This window comes from Adiantum capillus-veneris, chromosome 4 (genome assembly GCF_014529385.1).
Source record: "Adiantum capillus-veneris isolate H3 chromosome 4, ASM1452938v2, whole genome shotgun sequence".
NCBI lineage: Eukaryota > Viridiplantae > Streptophyta > Polypodiopsida > Polypodiales > Pteridaceae > Adiantum > Adiantum capillus-veneris.
In genome coordinates, this window is record NC_140934.1 from 130,188,010 (window position 1) to 130,212,534 (window position 24,525).

Consider the following 24,525-nt stretch of genomic DNA (forward strand, 5'->3'; position numbering starts at 1 on the left):
GCATGTACACATGTCTATCACATCAATATAAGCCTATGAATCAAGTTTCAATGAGTTTGAACCAAAAAAAATCCAATTTACACTCAACTTCCCGTTACAAACTGTAGTTTTTACCCAGTTTTTTGTCACTTTGGTGATCCAAATTCTATGGTCCTTTACAAAAGTTGTTTGTACACATGCATAGTCTCTGGTATCAACCTTGGTCAGTTTTAAGTTGAAAGTAAATAATCATGATTATTTACTTTAGACCCAAAATGAACACTTTTTTGAATTTTTTCCTTGGACAGTCTTTTCATGAGCTATTTTAAGCCTCTGAGTCAAGTCAAAACTTAATTTGGCCTAAAATATCAAGAAACAATAAATAATCTGAGTTTTTGCAAACTCTTGAAATTTTTACCTCAATGTATTCTTGAGCTTACCCACTGGCTCATACAGCTTTTAAAGTGTGCTCTCCAGTCAAATTGAGTGGTTGACAGATTTTGGTGCTATTTCTAGCCGTAGGCTTGAAATTTTGTAACTTCACATAGCAACTCACAAGTGATTCTTTTGGAGAGAGCAATGTTCTGAAATCCGCCATGGATTCTACTTACCCTACTCCTAGGTTCTACTGCAATAGGGTTGTGGAATGTGTCCACAAACATTCGTTTTCTTGTTTTTTATGGTTTTTTGAGCCTTGATCTTAAGACTTGTCTTGTCCCTCAATCATTCTCAAAATATTAATCTAATTCTACAATCCTACAATCCTAAAGGAACTTAGCAAGTACGACTTACTTTCAAGCTACCTCTACACAGCAAAAGACAACAATCTTAAGCTATGCGTTTTTTTAAAAAATTTCTACTTTAGGAGATCCTAGAGAAAGCTAAAGGATAACTTCACAAGATGCTCATGTTCTCCCCTAGTTTAGGTCTCTTCAATCCCCGACAACAGCGGTGCCAAATGTGGGACAAGTGTGTAACCTCACTCCTATCTTATTACAGATGTAGCAAGAACCACGAATAAATTGTCAATCCATGGGACGAAGCTGACTCAACTAGTGCATAGAGGCTACAAGAGGATGTCAATCTCTTGGAAAACAACAAACAACTCTCATCTAACTTAGGCTACACTCAAATGACTGAAATCACCAAAAGCCAATCGCCCATCGGTAAACAAATCACATCCGTTATAGCATCAAATGACATCCAAACGTAACGAAACTTCTAGGACATGTTTATAAGACCTAAGTACACATGCTTATGGTCTCAAATCTCACTTTAGGTCAAGTGCAAAAATCGAGATTATTAACAACAACAGATTTTTGACCTAGTCGTTTTCGACCCAGAATGCATCTAAATGCTTAGAAATGATGCCCCGATAACCCGCCTATACTTAGTTTTTTATTTTGAAGTGTAATTTCCTACTTATGATGAGATTAGGCCACGGGTCGGTGACGCTAACAGCTACAAAATACTGTGAAATGCTTACGTCAATGCATAGAGCTCTTACCTGTAGTTGCAACTCAACAGACGCGACTGCAATATGACAACCGGGGAGGGAGTAGGATGCACGAGAAGGAGAGAAGTGAGAGCCGTTAGCTCACGTTGTGTATTTCATTATCCAAAAATTTAAAAAAACTTACAAAAATTGTCTTAGCAAGGTTTCTTATGGTCAAAACAAATAATGTGGGAGTTCTAACTAAAGACAGGTTGATACAATCCGGAAGCTTATAGCCTCGGCTCATCAATTACAAAGTTTATCCGGAAAATAGGAGTTACAATATTCCCAATTCATCTAAATAATAAATTTTTTTACAATGAAAGCTCTGAAAAATGGTATCCAAGTTAGCTTGGTGCTAACAATTAGCAACATTTGCTTGTTCGAGAGAGAGAGAGAGAGAGAAGTAGCCATAGATGGAATAGAAGAGAGAGAAGCATGCGGCACTAAGGAATTTTCAAGTAAAACATGATCAACATTTGAAAGGAAATGACACATGGAGTAACATAGAAAAAATCCTTCTAATCATTATGAGAAGTGAGCTTCATGAGCTCTGTTGTAAAAATGAGTGGTGAAGCAGGCACACCCTTCTCTGCCAACAACATCACGTGCGCGCCATTGGATTTGAACATTAATCTGTTGTGCTCATAGATATGCTTAAGTGATTGTTCTAGAGCATGTAGCCACTCTCAACCTAGTACCACATATTCTTGCTCCATATTCATAACCTGGAAGTTCAAGGACGTGTGATACCCTTAACATTCCAGTGGCACATCTTTCACGCGAGTGTCCCACACCTCGACATCATGAACATTCATCATCACTAACGTGTAATGGTGGGAACTCAGAGTCTAAGGCAACTTGAGTTGTTTCACTAACCTATAGTTAATGAAATTGTGCAAAGTACCATCATCCACCAAGATTCGCACCTTGTGCCCTTGGATGGACCCATGCATATGCACTAGCTCTTGTGGACTGAAGGTTGGCTACCACATGGAATCCGTGATACAGCATTCATGCACCACCTCAGTGTGTATTACCTCCACATTGGAGAAAAGAGAGGAGGCCTCAAGAGGCAACAACTGCACCATGTGCACTGCTCTCTCTTTTCCTTGAGCAGTAGATTTCCCTTTGGGACAATATTTTTTTCCATGCCCACTCTCTAAACATATAAAATAGAGTTTTTCTTTTTTAGCCTTCTCAAACTCTTCAGTGGATAGAGGACCCTTTGGGTTTTCTAGACGCCTCCGATGTAGCTACTATAAACTTTCTTTTATTGTGTCCATGTTGTGAGCATGTATTCGCATGTGTAGTGGCAGGCACGTGATGATTATAAAGTGTTCTCTCATTGAGATCATCATGAATATGAGCTTGCACTATAGCCTCCTCAAGCGTCTTGGGATCCTGAGTTTTGACATGCTTCTAGTGTCAAATCACAGATAAACCCACGAACCTGTTCAAAGGTATCTAACCCCTCCAGCTTGAGAATGACACTAGAATAGTGTGATATATATTCCAATAGTGACGCATGGAGATCTTATCCCAAGCAAACCAATTTCTATCCTCTTCATTTTTTTTCTAAATACAGCCTCAAAGGATGCCCAAGTCTGTGGTATGATGTCCTTCTCCTTGAGAGACATCCACCATTTGTACGAATTTCCTTCTAACGTCAAAATTGTTTGAAGTGCCTTGACTGCATCTGGAGTACATCGTAGATAGTGAATCCCATCCCATTTACTAAGGAATATATTCACCATATCTTTATTGTGTTCTCTTTCCTCTCCCCTAGAAATTGGAGGTATTGTATTTTTCAACAAATCATCCACCTCTTTTTGGCTGAGAGAGTGCAAAGAGTTTGGATTGGGACCATGTATCTGATTGGAGCCTTGATGCTGCTTATGTGTGTTGGCAGAGCCCTTGGTTTGTTGTTGCATATATTAGACGATTTCCAAAATCCGAGAAAATCTTCCCGAGCAATCCAAGAAACAAGCAAGATCTAGAAGGGTGAGGACCAAAACAAGTGTGCATTACTTAGTGACATTTGGCCTATATAAGATAAAAACCTCTCTTAAATGGACTTCCCATGCCATAAAAGCACGTGTTCCATCTAGTTTTGTGTTCCAGATAGCAAATGCGTATATCTTCAAAATGCACTGAGTTAGCTAATAGTTACTACCAACTAAGGCTCTCCATGGCCCACTTTCTTAAGTAGTTTTCTTGTGATTGTTAGCCTTCATTAGAAGATGTATAAGCTACAAATTTTCTTTCTCATGGATGCAGAGAAGATTTATTCATGTTATTTGATAGTTTATCTAATATATGTGGCCATCAACCTGAAAAGGAAGAAAATAGATTTTCCAGACCTAAACTTTTCCATGTGGTATTAATCCACAAGCCTTATCAAATAGTTCAAAATTTATCTCCTGAGTTTGGACACTTTGTTAAGGCATTATATAGGCCAAAATTTAGAAACAACTCCACAAGTTCTCCCAAGAGCTATGGATACTTTGCTAATGCATTATTTAGTCCAAAAGCTAGAAGCAAAAACGGAAGCTAAGAAAGAAGACCACTCGCCAAAGCAAGCATCACCACCCTTTGAAAGCAAGAAAATATGTGTTGATTGTACCCAAAGATACTTCAAAACAAATCTATTTGTATTTTTTTGGCTATGGTAAGGACCAAAACTAGTGATATAAGAGTTGCTAATCTCAAACTCTTTGTATTTGAAGTAGGCTATAAGAAAGCCTCTAAGGAGCGATATGAGATAGTAAGAGACTAGGATAGGTAATATGACACTAGAGCAAGAAGAAGGGGCTCATCGCCCTCCCTTATTCACATATCTATAGCAATTTAAACCCTTATGAAAACCTAGAAACGATGAGTTGAACCATTTTTCTAACTAAATAACGGAAAGAAAATCACTCTAGCAATCTACATCGACACGGAGTTGTAGACCATAATAAGGGGTGGGGAAGAGAGAGAGAGAGAGAGAGAGGTGATTGCCTTTTAATATGTGAAAAAGAACTTTTGAAGCAATCCATGCCGACGTGGACTCCTTGAGAGAGTTTTATTTGATTGATAAAGACATTATTATGCTCCAAAGTGAGAGCAAGAGGCTCAATATTTAAAGCAATGACAAATGAGGCAGATGAGGGGTTCTGATAATGCCAAGAAAACTCTCTCTAGGGTAAAGGGGCCAGTATTAGAACCTTTAACACTAGAATGGTAACCTAACAAGACATAAACGTGTCCTTTCAGGGTTTTGGGAAAAAATTCCAAAACCATAGTAGATCCACTCATTTCGAAAAATCCTTTCATGGGCTTATAGTTCAATAACTACTACATATGGAAAAATGAGAAACTTATAATTTTTCTCATCCCTTGGTCACTACAAGCCTCCAAAGTTGATGGACCAGTGCATTTTGCCCAAAACAGCAATTTCTTACGGTTGATTGCATACAAATAAGAGTGGAGATTTTTGTAGGACATGAGATAAAATGCCCCGTTAACTTCAATGGGTTGGTGACCAAAACATATGGTTGCTTTTACCTCACTAATTTTTTTTTTGGGCAAAAAAACAGGTACAAAAAAGTTGCATTTTTGCCATTCTGCCGACCTATCATCAAAGTTTCTATAGTCACGCTCAATACAGATACTATATACATGTTTTCTTAGTTCCCTTTGGGCCTTTGGATTCAAAAGGAGCCATGGAGCATGTCAAAAGGATAATGGATCTCTTAAAATTGGAAACTTGGGGGCAATTATAAAGTGCAAACATGAAAAAACTGGGTTTAGCATTATGACCTCTAGAAACCCATAGAAACTACTCAATATCTAGCCAAGTTTGTAGTCTATGATTAGATGTGGTTACTACCTACAAAATACACACAATTGGCCTAGGAAACTAGCAATATTGAGAAAGATATACTTGCTACTCTAAAATGTATCGTATTCTTCAGCAATAAAAAAACTCAACCATCATCATATACTATGCTATATAGCATATTAGGCCCCCCATAACTCAAGGAAGATTAGCTTTATGTTATAGATTACACTTACACAATCAAAATTGAATTTGGATATCAAGAAAGCCACCAAAAAAATCATAAAAGTGCTAATTTTGCCCAAAAAACAGGATTATGCAATTCTTGTAAATTGGTCATAACTTTCAGTTTTAACACTTAGCTCTCCCTACAAGCATCAAAACATGTTGATAACTATGAAGGCATAACCTCTAGCCATCTAAACCTCACAAACATGAAGTTTAGAGTGGTATAGTTGCCAAAATTTGAATAAAGGCCAAAAAAAGGACCCGTTTTTTCACACAATTTAGTTTCAAAAATGTTGTGCAAGAGTAAGGTTAATGGTGAGATCGATGCTCCAAAAAAAATGCTAAGTTTTTTTCAGCTCATAAGGCAACTTTGTGGATATATAGCACCTAGAAATTCATTTTCATACTCTTCAAATAATTCAAGCAAAATGGTCACTTAACAGGACACAAAAGTGTCGAAGGACATAAAAGTGTCCTATTACCATTCTAGTGTTAAAACGTTGGAGTCAATAGTGGGACATTTTAAATTGAAATGATTCAATCTTAGGAAAGGATGATTTGTTTTGAACAAAAGTTCCATGAAAAGATAGCTCATCTAATGCCCTCCACATTCCCAATGCTATTTGTATCATGATTATCAAGATTCTTAAAGATATTTGATGTTTAATTTGAAGGTGTTCCAATATTGGCTCCCATCTCGTTATTGGCCCCTTTACCCTACTAGTCCACATGCACGTGTTGGGGGAAGAGAGAGAGAGAGAGAGAGAGAGAGAGAGAGAGAGAGAGAGAGAGAGAAGGGTTATTGACATTAAATAAGCAAAACAAACTTTCTCAAGCAGTCCACGCCGACATGGACTCCTTGGGAGAGTTTTATGTGAGTGACGAAGGCTGAGAGAAAGAGAGCTTGATAGCTAAAGCAATGAAAAATGAGGCAGATGAGAGTTTATAATGAGGCCAAGAAAACTCTCTCTACGAGCCCACACCGGCGTGGACTACTAGAGAAAAAGATAGAGAGAGAGAGAGAGAGAGAGAGAGAGAGAGAGAGAGACACCAAGCTACCCATAGGGTTCTATTGTGCAACAAACAAAGCCGTCTAGAGGTAAGGTCTCATTCAAAGTGACGGTCATGTAGGATCCTAAGATTTCTTTCAAAGTATTCAAGGTATCCGAGGAAGCGCCATTTACAGCATTATTGAAATTTGCAGTTGAAGAGTTCAAGGTGCCAGCAAAGACAAGTGCATTAATCACATGATGGTGTGTCCATGACCTCCCGTGACCCCTCCTCCTCCTCTTCCTCCTCCACCTGCACCCGAACCTCCGTCGTGGTCTCCTGGCTTGCCGCCACTTGGTCTCCCGGACTGCCATGCATTTCTTCTCTTCTACCTTAAAAAGTGATGAGATGAGATGCGTTAATGTGAGAGTATGTAAATTGTGAGCACCTTCCTATACTCCTTGCACCTACCGCCGCTGTGCATGATGCTTCCTATACTCCATGCCGTCCTTGGCCGCTCTTTGCGACAATATATAACATACTAAGGAGGTCCATGCGCACAATGATTGCGTATATTTTTTAAATGCAATTGTTTCTTAATTACATCTCCAATATAGAACGTCATTTTCACATTCAAAAGCAAAACATCCCACCCTATTGTGAGGAATAAGTCGCAGTTCTGATATGTGCTTGATGATTGAGATGCTTGAGGTGCTTGACATGCTTGAGATGCTAGGGTTGTACTTCAGGTGAGAATCCAGCCCAAGCTTAAAGTGCTTAAGGGCCAAGCTTGTGGTGGAAACTAGGCCTATGCATGAGGGGCTTGAGGTTTCAAAAAGTCAAATATTCAATCCCTACAAGGAGGGGGCAAGTCCTACATGAGGGGGGATGAGAGAGAACACCCACACACTCACACAAGGCATGCATGGTACAAAGAAAGCAAAAGGGACACTTGTCAAGTTCCTCCTCATGTCGCCCTCATGGTGTGCCTGAAGCCTATTGGTTGGCCACCCAAGGGGTCTAATGATAATTTAGGAGATTTAATTAATTGATTTTGCATTTATCAATTCCTCTCTCTCAAAGGGGAAAGGGGGACACTTGTTTTAAGGATACCCTTGCTGCTTGTAATGCCTCCTGCTTGTGATTGGCTAGGCCTGGAGGGGCCCAATGAGCTTCAAGCATGAGCTACAAGGGAGTGTCGACCCAAGCAAGCTAGGGGGTTTCTTAGGGGGTATACTCACCCACACACACTCACAAACACTCTCATTGTGTGCTATGCAAAGTCACCAAGAGCTCCCTCTCCTTCTCCAAGCAAGTAGAGGTTGAGAGCCTACACCACCACTCTTGGATGTGGAGTGCAAATCCAACCAAGAGACATCTTTTGACAACCCGATGCAGGTCAATATTTCAAATTTGTATATGCCTACTAGGTTCTCCTAAGTATCAAGAATCATGTGCAATTGACAAAATCTCAATACAACACTCGGATAGAGAGAAATGCCACATGTAAGGTTGTAGACAAAGTTGCTTGGTTTCTGCATGATGCTTGCAATGAAGATATCCACATAGAGAGCTTGACAAGGCAAACACAGTGGTGCCCTTGGAAATTGGATGCGACAATTGTGTGGTGTGGTGTGAGAAATTACAAAACATAGTGAAAGAGAAACCACACTATGTACAAGGCAAAACCTTATCTCCTCATTCATAATAATGATCCCCCAAAAACATTACAAGGCTGCCTTTTATACCCTAGCTCTGGGTCTTATGGTACAAAAGCAAGAGTTTCTATTATCCTTATCAATAATTACATTCTCGGCTTGACATTACACTTGAGTTTAATTACAAATTGTGGGGAAGTCAACATCACCTAGGATTACATTTACAACTACATGAGAGAGAATAAACAAGACATCTTTGTTGGAATCTCCCAACACTCCCCCCCTCCTATTTCATGTTGTCCCTGACATGAGTCAAAGTAGTGGTTGCCTTTGAGAGTAGCGAATAACTTGCTCCTTCATTCCTTTGCAATATTCTCTGGCAAGCTCTTGATCTTCAGGGGCAAAAGGTCTCATGGTGTCTATTTCTTGGAGCTCCATTGCATAGTAGTTGATAACCTCGCTCTGATGTCATACAGTGTGAAAAACCCAGTGTAGAAGGCTTCTTTGAATTTATTCATAGGAGGTAATGAACATCGGACAAGCAAAGAGGTAATGGAAAAATTTTTCATCTTTTTTGGATGGCTTCGTGTCGGATCCATGTCCGTATTTTGGGTACAAAACGTGACATCTTTTTCAATGGCTGTTGGTGCTCTCACCATATGATTCCTGTACTTGAGATGTTTCTCAAGCCATGCCAGCCTCCATTTGGGTTGTTGTTCTTGCGGTTAAACTTCAAGCATTTATTGCTCTATGGAATCCTTCTTGTGTTTAATTCACTCATACTTTATCAATGGGAATGGAAGAGAGTAGGTATACCAATACTCATTGAGTGTATAGGGTCAAAGGAGCTGTAGATTGAATGAATGGAGGACACAAATCTCCCTTTCCATGCCTTTTTTTGACCGCTCTTCTTTTGTCCCCGCTATCCTTTCTGTCATCTCTATTATGGTCCTTCGGTCATTCGATATGATCTCTCACCACCATCTCAAGTGCGCTTCTCTCCTCTCTTCCATTTTGTCATGTGCTACTTTCTGGAACATCGTGTGCTGCTTGTTGAGCTTCCCTTTATCTTGGTCCTTACTAGTTGTGGGCCGAGTGTCTTGAGATGATGACCCTTTCTATTGAGTCTGTAGTGGTCCCTCTCTAGCATCTTCCTCTTTCTGCATGTCATCCTATTGTCCTTGGTCTCCATGTCCATGCTCATTTGTGTCAGGGAAATCTTGTTGCTTGTAATCTAGCTTTTCCATTAATGCAACCACTTGTGCTTTCAGATCTTCATTCTCCTCTTTACTTCCTCTCTAGCTAGGGCTGTAGTGGTGGCGTCTTGATGCATTCTCTTACTAGGAAGAGGATGGGGTGTGTGAGGGCCTCTTTATTTTCCGTGAGCTTATGGAGGTGATTAACATTTTGATGAATAGGTATACGCTATGTGTGCAAGAGTGGTGGGTGTGTAAGAAATGTGTAAGTGGTCAAAAGATGCACTTTTCCTCCCAAAAAGGAGGTGGACAATTTTGTGATTTTTTTGTCTTTTGTAACTCCCACACATGATCTCCGATTTGAGTGGAGATCATAGATCTATAATCTACGCATTGAGCTTTTTCCATAGATATGTTACATGATATGGTTTGACCCACTAGATTTTAAAATCCATTTTGGGAGGAAACTTTGAATTCAAATAAACAAGCCAATTTACCTGTTTGAATTCAAAAGCTGCTCTTTGATTACTCTCTTAATAAAAAAGGTTTTACTTCCTTAAACTACCAAATAAAGAGGACCTCCTACACCCAATTCTCTTCCTAATGCCTACACTTTAATTGCTTGCTCTAGCTTCAAAAATTTTGAGCTTGCACTTGAGGGTGTTCTACTTGTCTCTCTCAGCCTTGTCAATTAGGATTGGCCTTTTTTTTTCTACAATGTGGCATTGAGCCATGAGAACTTCCTTGACATTGACTAGCTGTATCTTTGCCATGTCGAGCGCGTTATCTAGGGTATCTACTTGGTTGTAAATGTCTGTAAAAATTGATTGCAGATCACTAATCACTTTTTGGTGGTGGACTGCAACAACTCTTTTGGTGGCTACTATTTCTTCATGAGATTTAGCTAACTTCTGCTTTTGCAGGAGCAGTTGATTTTGTGATTCTTGCACTTCTTGTCCGCTTATCTGAGCCTCTATTACCAACTTCTCTTGTTTGTTTTTGAGTGTATGAAGCTCAACATAGACTTTGGTTAGTTCACTTTGTAGTGTTATGACAACATTATGATCTTGCATGTGCTCTTATGTAGCCACATTATACAAATCTACAGCCACCCATTGCAAGGACTGGTGTAGTAGGGGCTGACCATGCTCCATTGACATACTGATGCACTAAGTATCGGTAGTGGTCACCATATTTCTTTTGTTATTGCAAGCAGATCTTGTGGCTTGGTAAGCTATTTTGATCTTTGTTAAGCCTTCTGTGCCTTGCCCTTGTGAGGGTTTCGGTTGAGATTCTTTGTTGTGTGTCATTTTGAACCCAAAATCTCCCTAAGATTTGTTGTTAGGGTCAGAGTGGGAACTTTCATTGGAGTTGTCCAACTTTGGCCTCTCCTCTTTGCATCCTTTGCATCCTTTTGATTTTCTTCCTTGGCTAGCTTTTCTTGCTCCATTTGTGCTTACACTTCTTCTAAATGCTCTGTAGTGACAGGGTTGCTGATAGGTTTTTGGTGTGGGGCACCCACTTTTCTGCAAAGTCACCTTCATCTACTCGTTTCTTTTTAAACTCTTCTACTAGACTTTCCTCTCGGGCTTGCTTCTGAGCTTTCTCCCCTTTTCCTTGTTTTGGCATTGGCATGGGTTATTTACCCTTCCTCTCTTCTTGCTCTTCTTCAGAGGAATTTGACTTGCGTGTTTTGGTAGTGGTCTAAGTTGACCCGGATTTTGTTATTCGCTCTCTTCTTCTTGAAACCAAATCCATTCATTCTGTGTAGGAGCTTCTGGGAGGTCTGAAGCTTCTCCAATAGTCTAATATGTGATTCCTGTCAAAACTTTTGGAGCTGATAGGTAGGTGAGCTTGGAATGTTTTTTTTCTTTGTCAGCAACTCGAGCAAATACCTGGAGTGGTCAATGTCACAGGTGGTTTTTGTTGGTAAGCCCAAGTGTAAGTTGTTGCTATTGTATGGTTGGGTGTTGTATACCTTCCTAGCCGTTTGTCATCGATATGGAAGAAGTTCATGAACACGTGGGTGGGTAGCTCCACTTCCCGACATGTCATATCTACAAAGGTGGTTGTCACTCACTTTTTTGTGAGCACTTTAGTCCCCATCTCCTTCTTTCCCTCCATAATTTATCCTCTGTTTGAGAGTTTTAGGGCTTTTGAAATCAGCTCATATGTAATCTTAACTTGGACTTTGTCATTGTTGAGGGTGGAGATTTTTGATATCCCCTCCTTCATGATGCTGGTGTAGAGCTCATGGGCTCTATGGATGTCGACTCTGCATGGGGGCATTTGAAAATAGTTGAGCATCTCTATCTTTTCCAAGGCTTCTTCAATGGACCGCTTCCTTGCCAAGTTGTTGTAGGCTTCTCAAGGGATCATGGAGATGGTGACCATATTATTTTCCATGTCCCTTTGTGTTGCTTCATAAACCATTGCTCCTTCGAGCTCAAGCCTTTCCTTCTCTATGTAAGTAGATGCCTCCTTGAGAGAGTCTTTGAGCAAAGTAAATGGTGGAATCTACTCGCACTTCTTCTTGTGACTCAACTACTTCTTGTTGCTTTTAGCTTTTGCCTTCATAGCTCCTCATGTGTGATGTCCACTGTGTCAAAGAAATTTGAATTTAGACACCCTATGACCCCCATCCGTCTATTTGTCCAATCAGGCATCTACATCTTCAAAACATTTCTACAACTTCTCCAATTTTGTCCAAAACTCGCTCATTGCTGCTCCGAATTGACTTTTGAGATTTTTATCTCTTTCCTGAGTCCATGTACTTGTGTCTGGCTGTTTTGTTAATTTTCTTGCTTTTATCACCATTTATTACTTAGAAAATGAATAAAAAATAAAAAAAGTAGCTAGACAAATAAAAGAAATTGAGTTCTAATACAAGGTCCTTATTTCAAAAAAATTGGCTGATTATGCTACTTCATATTACTATTATTTTAGCAAAAAACCTTAATATTTGTGTATTTACACACCTATAGGCTCATTTTTAACATTTGTCCCTTCATCTTGAGTCTCTTCAATTTTAGGGCATAAAATCAGCAATTGTGGAAAAGGACAAGAAATCAAACGCAAATTTCAATACAAGAAGCAATAAATTAATGCCCTTTTTCTTTCTGGTTTCACATTGTGCATTTGGAATGCTTTAGAATGCCTCCCCCCTCCTAGTCTGAGTCCTCCTGGATGACAGTGCATCATCAAGGTTGTGTTATGTATGGCCATAAAGTGGTGCCTTATGCAAGGCAGTGTAAGGGGACCTACGTATGCATACACAATCAATGCATGGAAAATTTGATATTGTGCAAGAGGCGGGTCTTAAGGTGATTGCTTAAGGGAATTCGATGGCAAGGTTCACTTGATTGTCAATGAGTACGTACCATATAGTAAGCATTGTACTTCAAAAGCTTCTTGATGAATTGTTGAAGGGTAATGTCGGTTAAGTTCTGAGATTGTGATTGAAGTGGCGGCCACCATTCTTTGGTCATGACTTTGGACTCCCTTAGTTCAGGTGTTGTATTGTTAGTTCTTGTTTTTTCGGAACCCATTTCTGTGTTGGCAATTGATGCCTCTCTTTGGACTTTGGTATCCACCTCATTGTATTTTGTAATATCCGTGTCATTGGAAGCTGATTAGCCTATTTGGCAGTTGATTTATTGTGGCTACTAGAGTGGATTTTTTTCATTGTTTTGCAGAGTGTAGTAAAAAATTTGGAATTCAAACAAAAATCTTGTGAACTCATGGGTTCCCTTAGATATCCATACCTTTTGTATATTTTTTGTTATGTTTGGCATGAACTTTACTTGTTTAGCTGGCCCTTTAAGCACCCACATCTACTTTGTTTTTTGGTTTGGTCATGAGTGGATAGGTTTTGAGGCGCTCACTGAAATAGGTGATTGCGTCTTCCCAACTTGCTCTGAAGGAATTGGATGATTGGTAGCCACAACCTCAAAGTTATCCATGGTCCCCACAGCTGCAGTGGTGAGTGTTGTATCTACGTTGCCATGGCGTGCCCAATATCAATTAATTAACACTAGTTTGGTACCAAAACAAGACACTTAAGTGTCTTTTTTCTACAAATTTAGGTTAAATTCTATTTGCATCATACGATGTATTTAAGAAAACCCTCTTAATATGCTTAATATGTTAGCTAGAGGGTCTTTGAAAAATATAGCCTTGCTATCATGATCGAGAAATATACTCATCAAGTGGACCCCCATGAGATTGCGGTTGATGCTTTGAAGAAATCAACTTTATAAGGTCAAAAAAAATGAAGCAACCTTGTAGAAAATTATACACAACTTTTCTACAATTGTGCTATAGATAATTTCAAGTTTCATTTGCAAAAGAAATTACTTGAGAGTACATAAAACAATGGGAAGTTCTACGTGTTTGATATGGCCATTTCAAGCATATCGTTGTATGCATAGAAAAAATATGGTTTTGATGTGTTTTTTAGTTTTAGAAAGAAATACATTGCTCACCCTCTCCAATGAGGACTCAAGGTGGCAAGTAGAAGTGCTTTGGTAATACACATTTTTGGATCATTTCAAATATTCAAAATTGTGTATGTAAAAATTTTGATATTTTAATTCGTGAGACATAAGTATTCAAAACCTCAAATAACTTCAAAATTTCCACATATATCATTTAAATGTATCAAAGTGGATGGTAAGAATACAAATGGGATACTTAAAACCTTGGTTTCAATGTTATTGTGGAGGACTCAAGATTTTCAAGAGTTTTTGCACAATCAAAATTTCAAGATAGGGTGTAAGTAAAAAATTGAAGTAAGTTAGGGAGCCAAAAAAATACATAATTTCTTGGTTTTAACATATAAAGTCATTTGATGTTGTCAAATTGCACTAAAATAGCCCCAATTTCATGAGAGGACCTTTGAAAGGCCAAAAGTTATGCTCTTAGTCAGCATCTACTCAAGTATGAAATTACGTCTATAACTTGCAATTAAATTTGAAACTATTCCTTGAAGGTCATTCCATTGTTTTGTAACACTAATTACTAACACTTAGCTTTTAAAAACATAAAAAATCTCACCTCTACAAAAAGATATAAGAATTTTATGATTTTTTGGCAAAACAGCTTGAAATTTTACAAAAAATTACGACTTAGAAATTACCACAATTATCTCCATAGGGCTTTTATTTTGACATGGAGAAAAATCCAATGTTTTCTTTCCCTCATAGCCAACCTATGGTAGAAGCAAGGTGGAAAAAACTTCTTTATAGCTTGAAAAATAAATTGCCAAAACTTCATACGAAAGTAGGACACTTTAGTGTCCAATTACAAAACTAGTGTCAAACAAGGAATTTGGTGGTAGTACAAAAAAATTTATGGGGACATTCATATCCATTGATGTGTACTTTATGCTTCACAAACCCGATAGAGATACTGATAGTTCCATTGAATCTTGTAAAATGATCTTTGTAAGGGTTGTAGGAAAAATTCTAGCATTTGTTGTTTAAGATTCCAATTGATTGTATTCATCTGAACATCGGAGTCAAGTGATGCCTGAGTAGGTAACATTCCAGCTCCTAGATTTAGAGCAATGTACTTCCTCCATGATGGTAATCTAAGTAAAACTTTGTGTTTCCTCCTTGTTGCTCTCTCTTTTGCTTCTTGTTGTGTCTCCATCCTGTTTTAGTTGCATTTTTGTATCTCCATCCTGTTTGTAGTTGCATGCACTCTTTTGATCATCTCTTGTGTGAGTGGCAAGTGATATTTCTTTAGTCTACATCCACTTATCCAATTTGGCATTTCTTGTCCATCTAATGTAGGAAGCTTAATGGCTCCACTTGGTGATATCAAATGAATTATGAAGGGTCCCATTCCTCGCTTTTCCAATTTTTTCGTTTTCTACTTAAGAGTATAGACAAGCACATGATCCCCTAGTGTGAAGTCCTTGGATTTCACATGTTTGTCATGAAACTCCTTCATGCGTCGTTTCTAGGTATAAATTGTGACTACAATCTTTAGTCAAATTTCATCCAACTTTTCAGTTTCATCCAGATGATTAGTCCATTCATGTCTGGTCCATTCAAGTTTTGTGGCGATTCGCAATGTGGGGATTAGAAATTCTATGGGTAATATGACATTAATCCCAAACAGCGTGTAATAAGGTGTGGTCCCCAATATCTTCTTGTATGCAACATGATAAGCCCAAACCACAAAGTGCACCTTTTGATCCCAATCCAACCTATTGTCGTTCACAATTTTAATGAGCATTGTGCACAAGACTTTGTTGGTTCTTTCAACTTTACCATTAGCTTGCATGTGATATGGGGCTAATTTTTTTTGTATAACCATGAACTCATCAAGAAAATATTTGACAAATTCATTAACAAAATGGGTTCCTCCATTGCTAACAATTTCCTTTGGCAAGCCATACAGTGTAAATACATTTTCAAAAAACAAATGTGCCATGGTGCATGTGTCATTTCCTTGTGTAGCTTTAGCTTCGACCCACTTAGTAAAGTAGTTTGTGGCTACAATGATATATTTTTCATATGTTTTGTAAGTCGGCAGTGCTATGGGTCTCACAAAATGTAGACCGCACTTGGCATTTTGTCCTTTTTAATTGGAACTCTTGTTCTTTGACACTCATCACACCATTTCACGAATGATTCAGCATCCATAAAGAGTGTAGGCCACCATATTTTGGCAAACATTATAGCCTTAACCATTTTACCTACTGAAAAATGACCTCCCTCTTGCCCAACATGCGCCTCCTGCAAGATCGGTATGTACTCACTTTCTGATGCACAAAGTCTAAGCTGATTATTTTTGCAATGCTTATACAGCTGGGTGACAATCAATTTGTATGACTGTTCTTGAGCTTTAATTACCTTCATTCTTGTTTTAGACATGCTCTTAGAGAAAGGAGCCTCGTTTAAACAGTCCACAATATACTTACTCCAATGTGGTGCTACGTTTATGTGGTATATTGTAGTGTACTCATGTGGTTTGCTGTTTTTACATGATCTGCAATTCTTAACACACATGTGTGAATTAAATTTTAACTAGGCCAAAAAACTCCCATTCTCAAATTTTGATATGTTTTGATTTTCCCATGATAGATGAAGTCCATGGTGACATGCACTTTTTTTAGATACAAGGAAATATTAGAGTCTTCAATGCACAACCGCAATATGCTACTCAAACCCCTATGATATAATCGATTGCTAAGCAATTGGAAAGTGTTGTTTTGCTCAATTAAGCATCTGTCAGCTATTTTGTTCTTGTCTATCAACAATTGTCCCATAGTCAAAAGTGGATTACACCTTGGCATCATTTTTTAGGTTATAGAGATATGCATCTGGTAAATCATCCTCAACAGTGTTTGGGTTCTCTTCGTTTAGTAATCTCGTTAGCTGACCAACATGTTGATGAGCTTACCCTTTTTTAACCACAATTGTAAAGCAAGGTGATAAACCATTTCACTATCTGGCCTGTGTTGCATGGTTTGTTGATCAAATACAGCAATACTTGACAATGATCAACAAAGAAAATGAATTGGATGGCTAGTAGGTAATGTCGGAATTTTTCATACCATAAACCATGCCAAATCCTTCCCTTTGTGTAGTTGTGTAGTTTCATTAAACGTTGTTAAGTTGACGGCTGGTGTAGTAGATTGGAAAATCCATAGTTCATTCACCAGGTTGTGCTAGGACACATCCAATGGCAAACCAGATACATCTTCATGAACATGAAATATATTACTCCAATCTAGTGCCTTGAGGATTGGTGCTGCTACCAAATCCTATTTCAACTTTTGAAATGATTTCTCACAGTCTTCTGTCTATTCAAAGGTTATAATCAAACCATAGAGGGGCTTAGCAATAACAGCGTACATGTAGATAAAATTTGTACAATATCCACAATGTCTCATGAATTTTTGAACCTCTTTATTGTTTTTGAGCGTGGAATATCCACAATCACTTTGATCTTGTCCATGAAAGGGGATATTCCATTTGCTGACACAATATACCCCAAGATCTTGCCCTATCCAACCATGAAAACACATTCTTGTAGACTCGGTCAAATTTGATAGGAACACTATTTTCCAAAGACTTTCTTTAGATGCTTTATATGATCTTCGTGTAACATTGAGTGCACACATAAATCATTCATATAGATTTCTAAAAAGATACGCAAGTATTCTCTAAAATCATGGGCCATAAGTTTTTGGAAGGTGACAAGTACATTCGTCAATCCAAAAGGCATTACCTGATAAGAAACAATGGCCCATTTAGTCGCAAAAGCTATTTTGTGGTAATCTTCTAGTTTAATCATCAACTGGTTATAACCTAAAAATCCATCCAAAAAGTTAAATGCTCATTTTCTTGCTAGTCTTTCAAAGACATGACTAGTGATGGGAAGAGGATAATTGTCAGAAATAGTAGATGCATTCACCTTTTTGAGGTTGATGCACTCTTAACTTACCATTCTTCTTAGGTACCACCACAATTGGGAATACCCAATCCATGTGCTCAATTTCGTAAATGAACTCTGCATCCTTGAGTTTGTCAATTTCCTCTTTGATTTTCTTGGCACATGTTTTTTTGTAATTGTAAGGGCATTGTTTGCTTGGTTTAGCATCAACATTTAGGGGAATTGTATGCTCACAGATGGCAAGATCACCCCTTTCAAATCCTTATAAGACCAGATGAACACATCCTTATATTATTTGAGCGATTTGAATCAACAAATCCTCTTCATCTAGTGCCAGATCCGTAGTGATGTAGGCAGGTTTATGCTCCTCTTTTGGTTCTCCTAGATCTATTCTTTTAGCATCCTCGGGTCCATCATAAGATTTCCTTGGTTCAGTCTTCTCCCTCATTGGCTGTTCAATGATGATTTTGCTATCTTGAATAGTTTACTTTTTGTAATGCGAGGGTACACTTATTCCATCTTTCCCAAATTCTTTCCCATTTTTGTTGTCACTTTCCATTTCTGTTGTCCAGACCTCTTTCAATGTTTGTTTCATATCATTGTATTTCTTCTTCCACTCATTTAAGTTCATGTACAACATCTTGCCTTTGATGCATCTTTTGGATGTTTTCTTGGTTATCCTTTTCTGGTTTTAGTTTGTTTGGTTGAGAAGGTGTTGTCGCATTTCCAGTTACCTTGTCCTTTGTGAAATCATGAACTTCCACTAGTCTCAAGTATGCATGTTTTCCCTCAATATAAGGAACTACATTGTTTCTCATCCCTTTTACTGCACGTTTTTTCTTGTAGCTTTGTTGTCTCCTCAATTTTTGATTTGGAAAAAAATCAAAGAATTTTTTCATTTTTGTTTTGGGGTCACTTTTATGATCTTCTAATTTCTCACTAAGCTCCTCGTATCTTTTGGGTTTCAAGGGTGTCATGATAACATTCATCATTTGATTCCTGTTTTGCTCCAATGTGTGGCCTGAATTACTTTCCATGGTAAGATCTCTCTAATCCAAATCTCATTCCAAATATGCAAACACTATACTTCGATGTTGGCTTTTTGTATGCCACTAATTTTTGTGGTCTCTTGGTGGTTTTTGCTTGGATTTACTCTAATTATGCATATGGAACCAAGTCTAAGCCATTCTTGTCACAAAACTTGGTGGGCATGATTTCATTAACACACACATTTAAGGTGGCCAAGATTTGAGTCCATTATAAGGGCTCCATTCTCTCTTCATGGAAAGGCTCTGGTATATAGTCCAAATCTTCAAATGGTCTTGATTTCTTGTTTTTTTCCTTGACAAAGCTGTCATAATTAGAAGCTCCACACATCCACATATGAGCTTTAGAGTTCAATCAAGCATGTACTTCAGACTCTGTAGCATTTTCACAGAAATCCTATATGGGTGTTCTTTTCACATCTCTGTAGTTGTGGTCGGTTAAGTTGATGCGTGTTGTAGTCTCCATGTGGAGAAAGTATATATAATCCTAGCCCCATTCTTGGGCCATCTTTAACTGGCACATGAACGGCCTTCTTAGAGTAGCATCATAGTTATTCTTATTCAATAGGATTTGCAATGTAGCTGTCAACTAACTATAGTTTCATCCTATTCTCTCTAAGGGTTGGTTTTCTCCCAAATCAACTTTGTTGGTATGGGTATCCCTGTTTTGCTATCCAAGACAGTAATGGTTTCTACTCCCTAATGTTTGATGGGCAATGTGGTATTTCCTTCTTCTCCTAATCTTGTTTATGGGAAGTGGTTTTGCATTCTTTTTGGGTTGATTCCACTTCTCTATATCAATATCTAAAGCTTCCACCGGTATTTTGATGCCCATTTTCTCAAGACATTTCTCAACATCCATCCACATGTATGGTCTGACTTTCAGCAGTTTCACCATCGTTAAAGTGCATCTTACTCGTTGTGATTGTAGGACCATAACATCCAACTTTTCACCGTAAGGACCCAAGAAGAAGCTAATTCCTTAAAGGTGTCCTCTGAACTATCCTCTCATTTCTTTGTACCTTGATCTCATAAATTGACTGAATGTCAAAAACAATCATGCCTTTGTCAAGATCAGCTTCTGCAATGGGTGATGTCATGTCATTTTGATTCTCATCTCTCGCTTTCTTGAACATCTTCCAGAGTTCGTCCAACCAAATGTCTCTGACCTCTGGCACATTAGGCGATAGCTGGTAGGCAAAGCTATCCATATTGTTCTCTATTATTTAATTTGTTACATCCTTTTAGCCTATGTCTGCATGTTCCTTTTTTGGATGGTGTTCCGGCTCCATTTCCTCGACTCATTCGTCTACTATTTCCCTTTTGTTTTTCTTTGTGCGACGCGACTAAAATTTCAAGCTTTTTTCTTTGTACACTTATTTATTTCATTTTGTCAAGGTATTTCAAGTATGCATATGGTTGAAGAACTATCCTCTCTTGGATGTGCATTGCTGGTGGATAATCCATAAGATTTTGGGAAGTCTCAATCAACTTTTTGCACATCTCCAATCATAGGTTTTCCCATTCCATGTTAGGATAAGTCAACCATCTAAGTTCCATTGTCTACCTATTGTCCAATATTGCTTTGTAAGCCTTTAGAGTTGCTTCCAATGTCTCAATTTTTTTGTTGACTAGCACCAAATCTCCAACACTCCCTCCTTTTGATATGGTTTCGTTTGGGTTCAGTTCTGCTTCATGTATTTCCTCTAGTATAACACTAGGCTCAGGTTTTGCTTCTATGTTTGCTCTTGAGCTTGGGACAGCTTAGTCATAATAGTCTTTATCTTTTTATGCTATTGGGATCTCACTCTATCTCGTGTGGTTTTTCTAATTGGTTTTGCACTAATAGATTTATGAGAGTCACTACCCTTGTTCTCATTGCTCTTTTCTTTTTGCTTGCACTCTTGTCATCACTTTCAATGTTACTTTTGTGTCTGAATTTGATCCACTCAAAGATGGTAAAACTTTCACAATGTTCATCATCCTTTATTTTTTTCTCTGGATTTTGAGGGAAATTTGGGTATAAGTGTTCAATTTTGTATCCTCCCTCACTCTTCTTACCATGAGGAGTGCTGACTATAGCATTTGGTTGATCCTCTAGGAAATCTCTAGCCCAATGATCACCACCTCACCAAAGACAAGGTCCTAGAGGTCTCTATTGTTTATCTTGTTGTGAATATGCTCTATGAAGATATGATTTTGATCTGTATTTACCTTGGTTATCTATGAACATTAGAGTCCCATGACTTAGGGTAAACCGCTCATCTTGATTTAAGTTTCTCTCCATAGACTCTAAGGCTGTAGAAGACAAAACAACACTTTCTTGGTCATAGGTTTCCATGGCCCTCAGTGAATAAGCGTCAATATGATGATAATGTCCATGGTGTTCCTCCTCTTGAAACATATGTAGTGGTACTAAAGAGTTCTCTTCAGGATACTGATCTAGATATGCATAGCTCACTACTGCTTGATTATCTCTCGGTAGTGGTGGTTGATAGCCTAGCACTGGACTTGGCCTTTTTGCTCCTGGTTGTAGGTTCATTGGTCCTGAGGTGTATATCGGTGGTGGTGGTCTATTAGGTTGATATTGAGGGTTTGTTGGCATATTTTGATGATATGGAACGTTAGGTGGATGAGGCCTTTCCCTAATTTTTTCTCAATTATAGAAGCATTCTTGAGTGGTATGATTCATTCACTTAATTTGAATGGCACACCACTTCTGCTTAGGATATTGCTACAATAGCATAGGGAATTGTGGTGTCGGATGATCTCCTCCACAGGTTAAGCATGCCCTCAAAGGTGGTATTCTCTAGTTTTGAATTCCCAACTTTTAGGCCATTTTTCTCTCAAGTTCTTCAGCAAGCTCTTAAATTTTCATTGGTGTTTTTCTGCTGCGTTTTTTTTGTAGTGCTTGGTCCACTGGCACTGATCGCGAGAATTTGTTGATCCTGCATCCACATCCCTCAAGCAGAAGGCTTCCTTTGTTACCTCATCCAAATTCTTACAATTTTTCAAATGTAAATCCTTCATGAGGTTTTTGTATTTAAGCCCTTCTATGAAAAATACTACGTGACAATATTCCTGAGGTTTCTCATGTGGTGGACACCTCTCAATGTATTTCTTGAATTGCAAAGTGGCTTCTTGAACTTTCTCCCCCTCTTTCTATTTGAAAGAATGAATCTACAACACAGTTTTGTGCTTGATTCCTCTCATGGAAAAATCTTCCACAAAATCCTACAGCAACATGTCTGTATTCCCATAGTCTTCCTTTTTCAAATGTGGAACCAAGTGAGGGTGGTGCCTTCCAAGGTTAATCTGAATCCTTCGTACTAGATGTGGAAGTTTGTGATGTATTCAGCTCTCAACACCTTCTTGAAACATGTTGAATATGCATGGGGATCCCCTAATCCATTGTATTTCAAAGCCATGAATTTTTCAACTTGGGACGGGCACATGGGCCTTGGCTCAGTGACATACCTCGTCATTCCAGGAGATCCTGCAAAAGCATCCTCATAAGGGGAGGTTGTCATTCTAGGTGTGGCTCTAGGTTTCTCCCTCGTATATACATCTAGCCTTTCCATTTAATTGTGGAGTGGTTTGAATAGTTGGAGCAGAGCAAAGACGAGAAGGGGGGAAAGGAAAAAGAAATGGAAAAAATATGGCTATGATATTCTTTAATTTCCACAAAGTACATGTGAGCATAAGAGTCAAAGTCTATGTATATTAAGTTTGGTGAACTGAAGAAGGAAGTCCAAAAGAAATCATGCATTGAGCATAGTGAGGTATGAGTGGAGAATCTTCTACATAAAAAACCCTTCTTGGAAACATGGAAGCTATTGCAATGTCTTTTGATGTCCCATATGCTACACTCGATCCTTGAAGCACCATCAACTCCATCTTTCACACTATATGCTCTTATTTGATGAATTTCTCATATGCATATAAAATGTCCCATAATTGGCACTTGCATTAGGCACTCTTCCTTTGTTTCTCCCAAGCACTTACCTGTCATGACATGTACTTCAATGGAACTGCTGAATGCCAATAGGAGCGTAAAACAAAGGTACTTTTTCCCCACTGGGTTTTTCCCCTTTGGTCACTGTCCAGGTTTTAAGACCCTAATCTAGAAACCCTCATTGTCATCTTCTTGTATATAGTCCTTCTACACTAGTAATAAAGAAATGGCTACCCAAATCAATCATCAGTGACTTGGAGCAACAACTTCAAAATACAACATACTTATCAAGAGCAAATCTTACATTCAAGGACAATAACCAAGCTTCATCAAACATGCACAACATGAAGAATGGCATACAAAGTCAATGGATAAACAATGAAGTAGAATGTCCACGTGGACACTCTCAGGGAGTGTGGGGTCTACAGGAGATGTGAATGATGATTCTACTTCCCCACCCCCTTCGTTTACTTCACTAGCCGTAGGTTCAGAGCGCGTAGCTCTACTAAAAGTTTCCATCAAACGGCTAAAATCACTAGTTCCAGGTTGTTGGGCCCAGCTAGGCACAGTTTCATTTGTTCCCCCGGGGCTTTGTGTAAGATGCTCTTCCATAATATCGTAGTCAAAGGAAGAGTCGCTAGCCGCTATATTTGGGTCTTGGGTTGCACTACCTTGGGTCCCCGCTGAGCGCGTAGACCCTAGCGTGGAAGGATAGTGAGTACCCCTGTAAATCAAAGCACTAGCTAGTTGTTCGAACTCTAGCACACGACCAGAGCGTAGATACATGTGCTTTGGGTGCCCTACAAGTGTCAGCGAATAACCTCGAAGGTTAACCGCTTACCTTTTCTAAGCGTCCGTTTTCACTCGTGTTTTTTACGTTTTTAATGTTTTTTTAATGTTTGATTTTTTTATTAAAGTGTGTGATAGCTCGAAACGAGTGTATCACTTAAAGGGTTGCTGTGTGCTTTACAGCACAATTTTCGGGCATCTAACGTTCCGTTGGTCCTCAAAAATCAATTTTTAGCTACGTGTGAAGCTAAAATTCGTTTTTTTAAAAGGCGACTGAGGCCTTGGCCTGAGCGTGAGCTTGGACATGGGTCTGGGCTTGGGTCTGGGAGATATTCCCGATCCCGGTCCTACCTTTTAAATTTTTTTTATTTTTTATTTTTTTTAAGGATAAGGCCGCCTGCGTGAGAGCACACACACACTTTATCTACCTACTTCTAACTAATACACCTACTCTTCCACACTAACACACTCTATTAACTCTCACTAATCTACTTCTTACTTACTGGACACAGAAAACTAACTACCTTAATAGAAAGAAAATAAACATAGAACCTTTGAAATCTCCATTAACAAAGAAAACTAACTACCTTAATACACAGAAAATAAACACAGAACCTTTGACTCCATTAATTAAAAAAACACACAGTATAACAACAAATCCCTCTTCTCAACACACGCACACTCCTTCCCTACCTTTCCTATGATTGAAATTGCACCACGGAGAAGCACAGAGTGCTACTCGAGCTTAATGCATGGCATTCCCCGGCAAAACGGCGCCAAAAATGTGCACGTATGTCGCACGTGTCAATGCAAAGAACTTGCCGATACACCGTGTGCGAGCCACAAATGGCTCCAAGCACACAACAAGCCTAAACTAGTAAGCTCAAAGAAGGCGATGGTGTGTCACTCACCGCTCTACGCTTGCTTCGTGGAGGATTCCTCGCCGTGAAGAAGAAG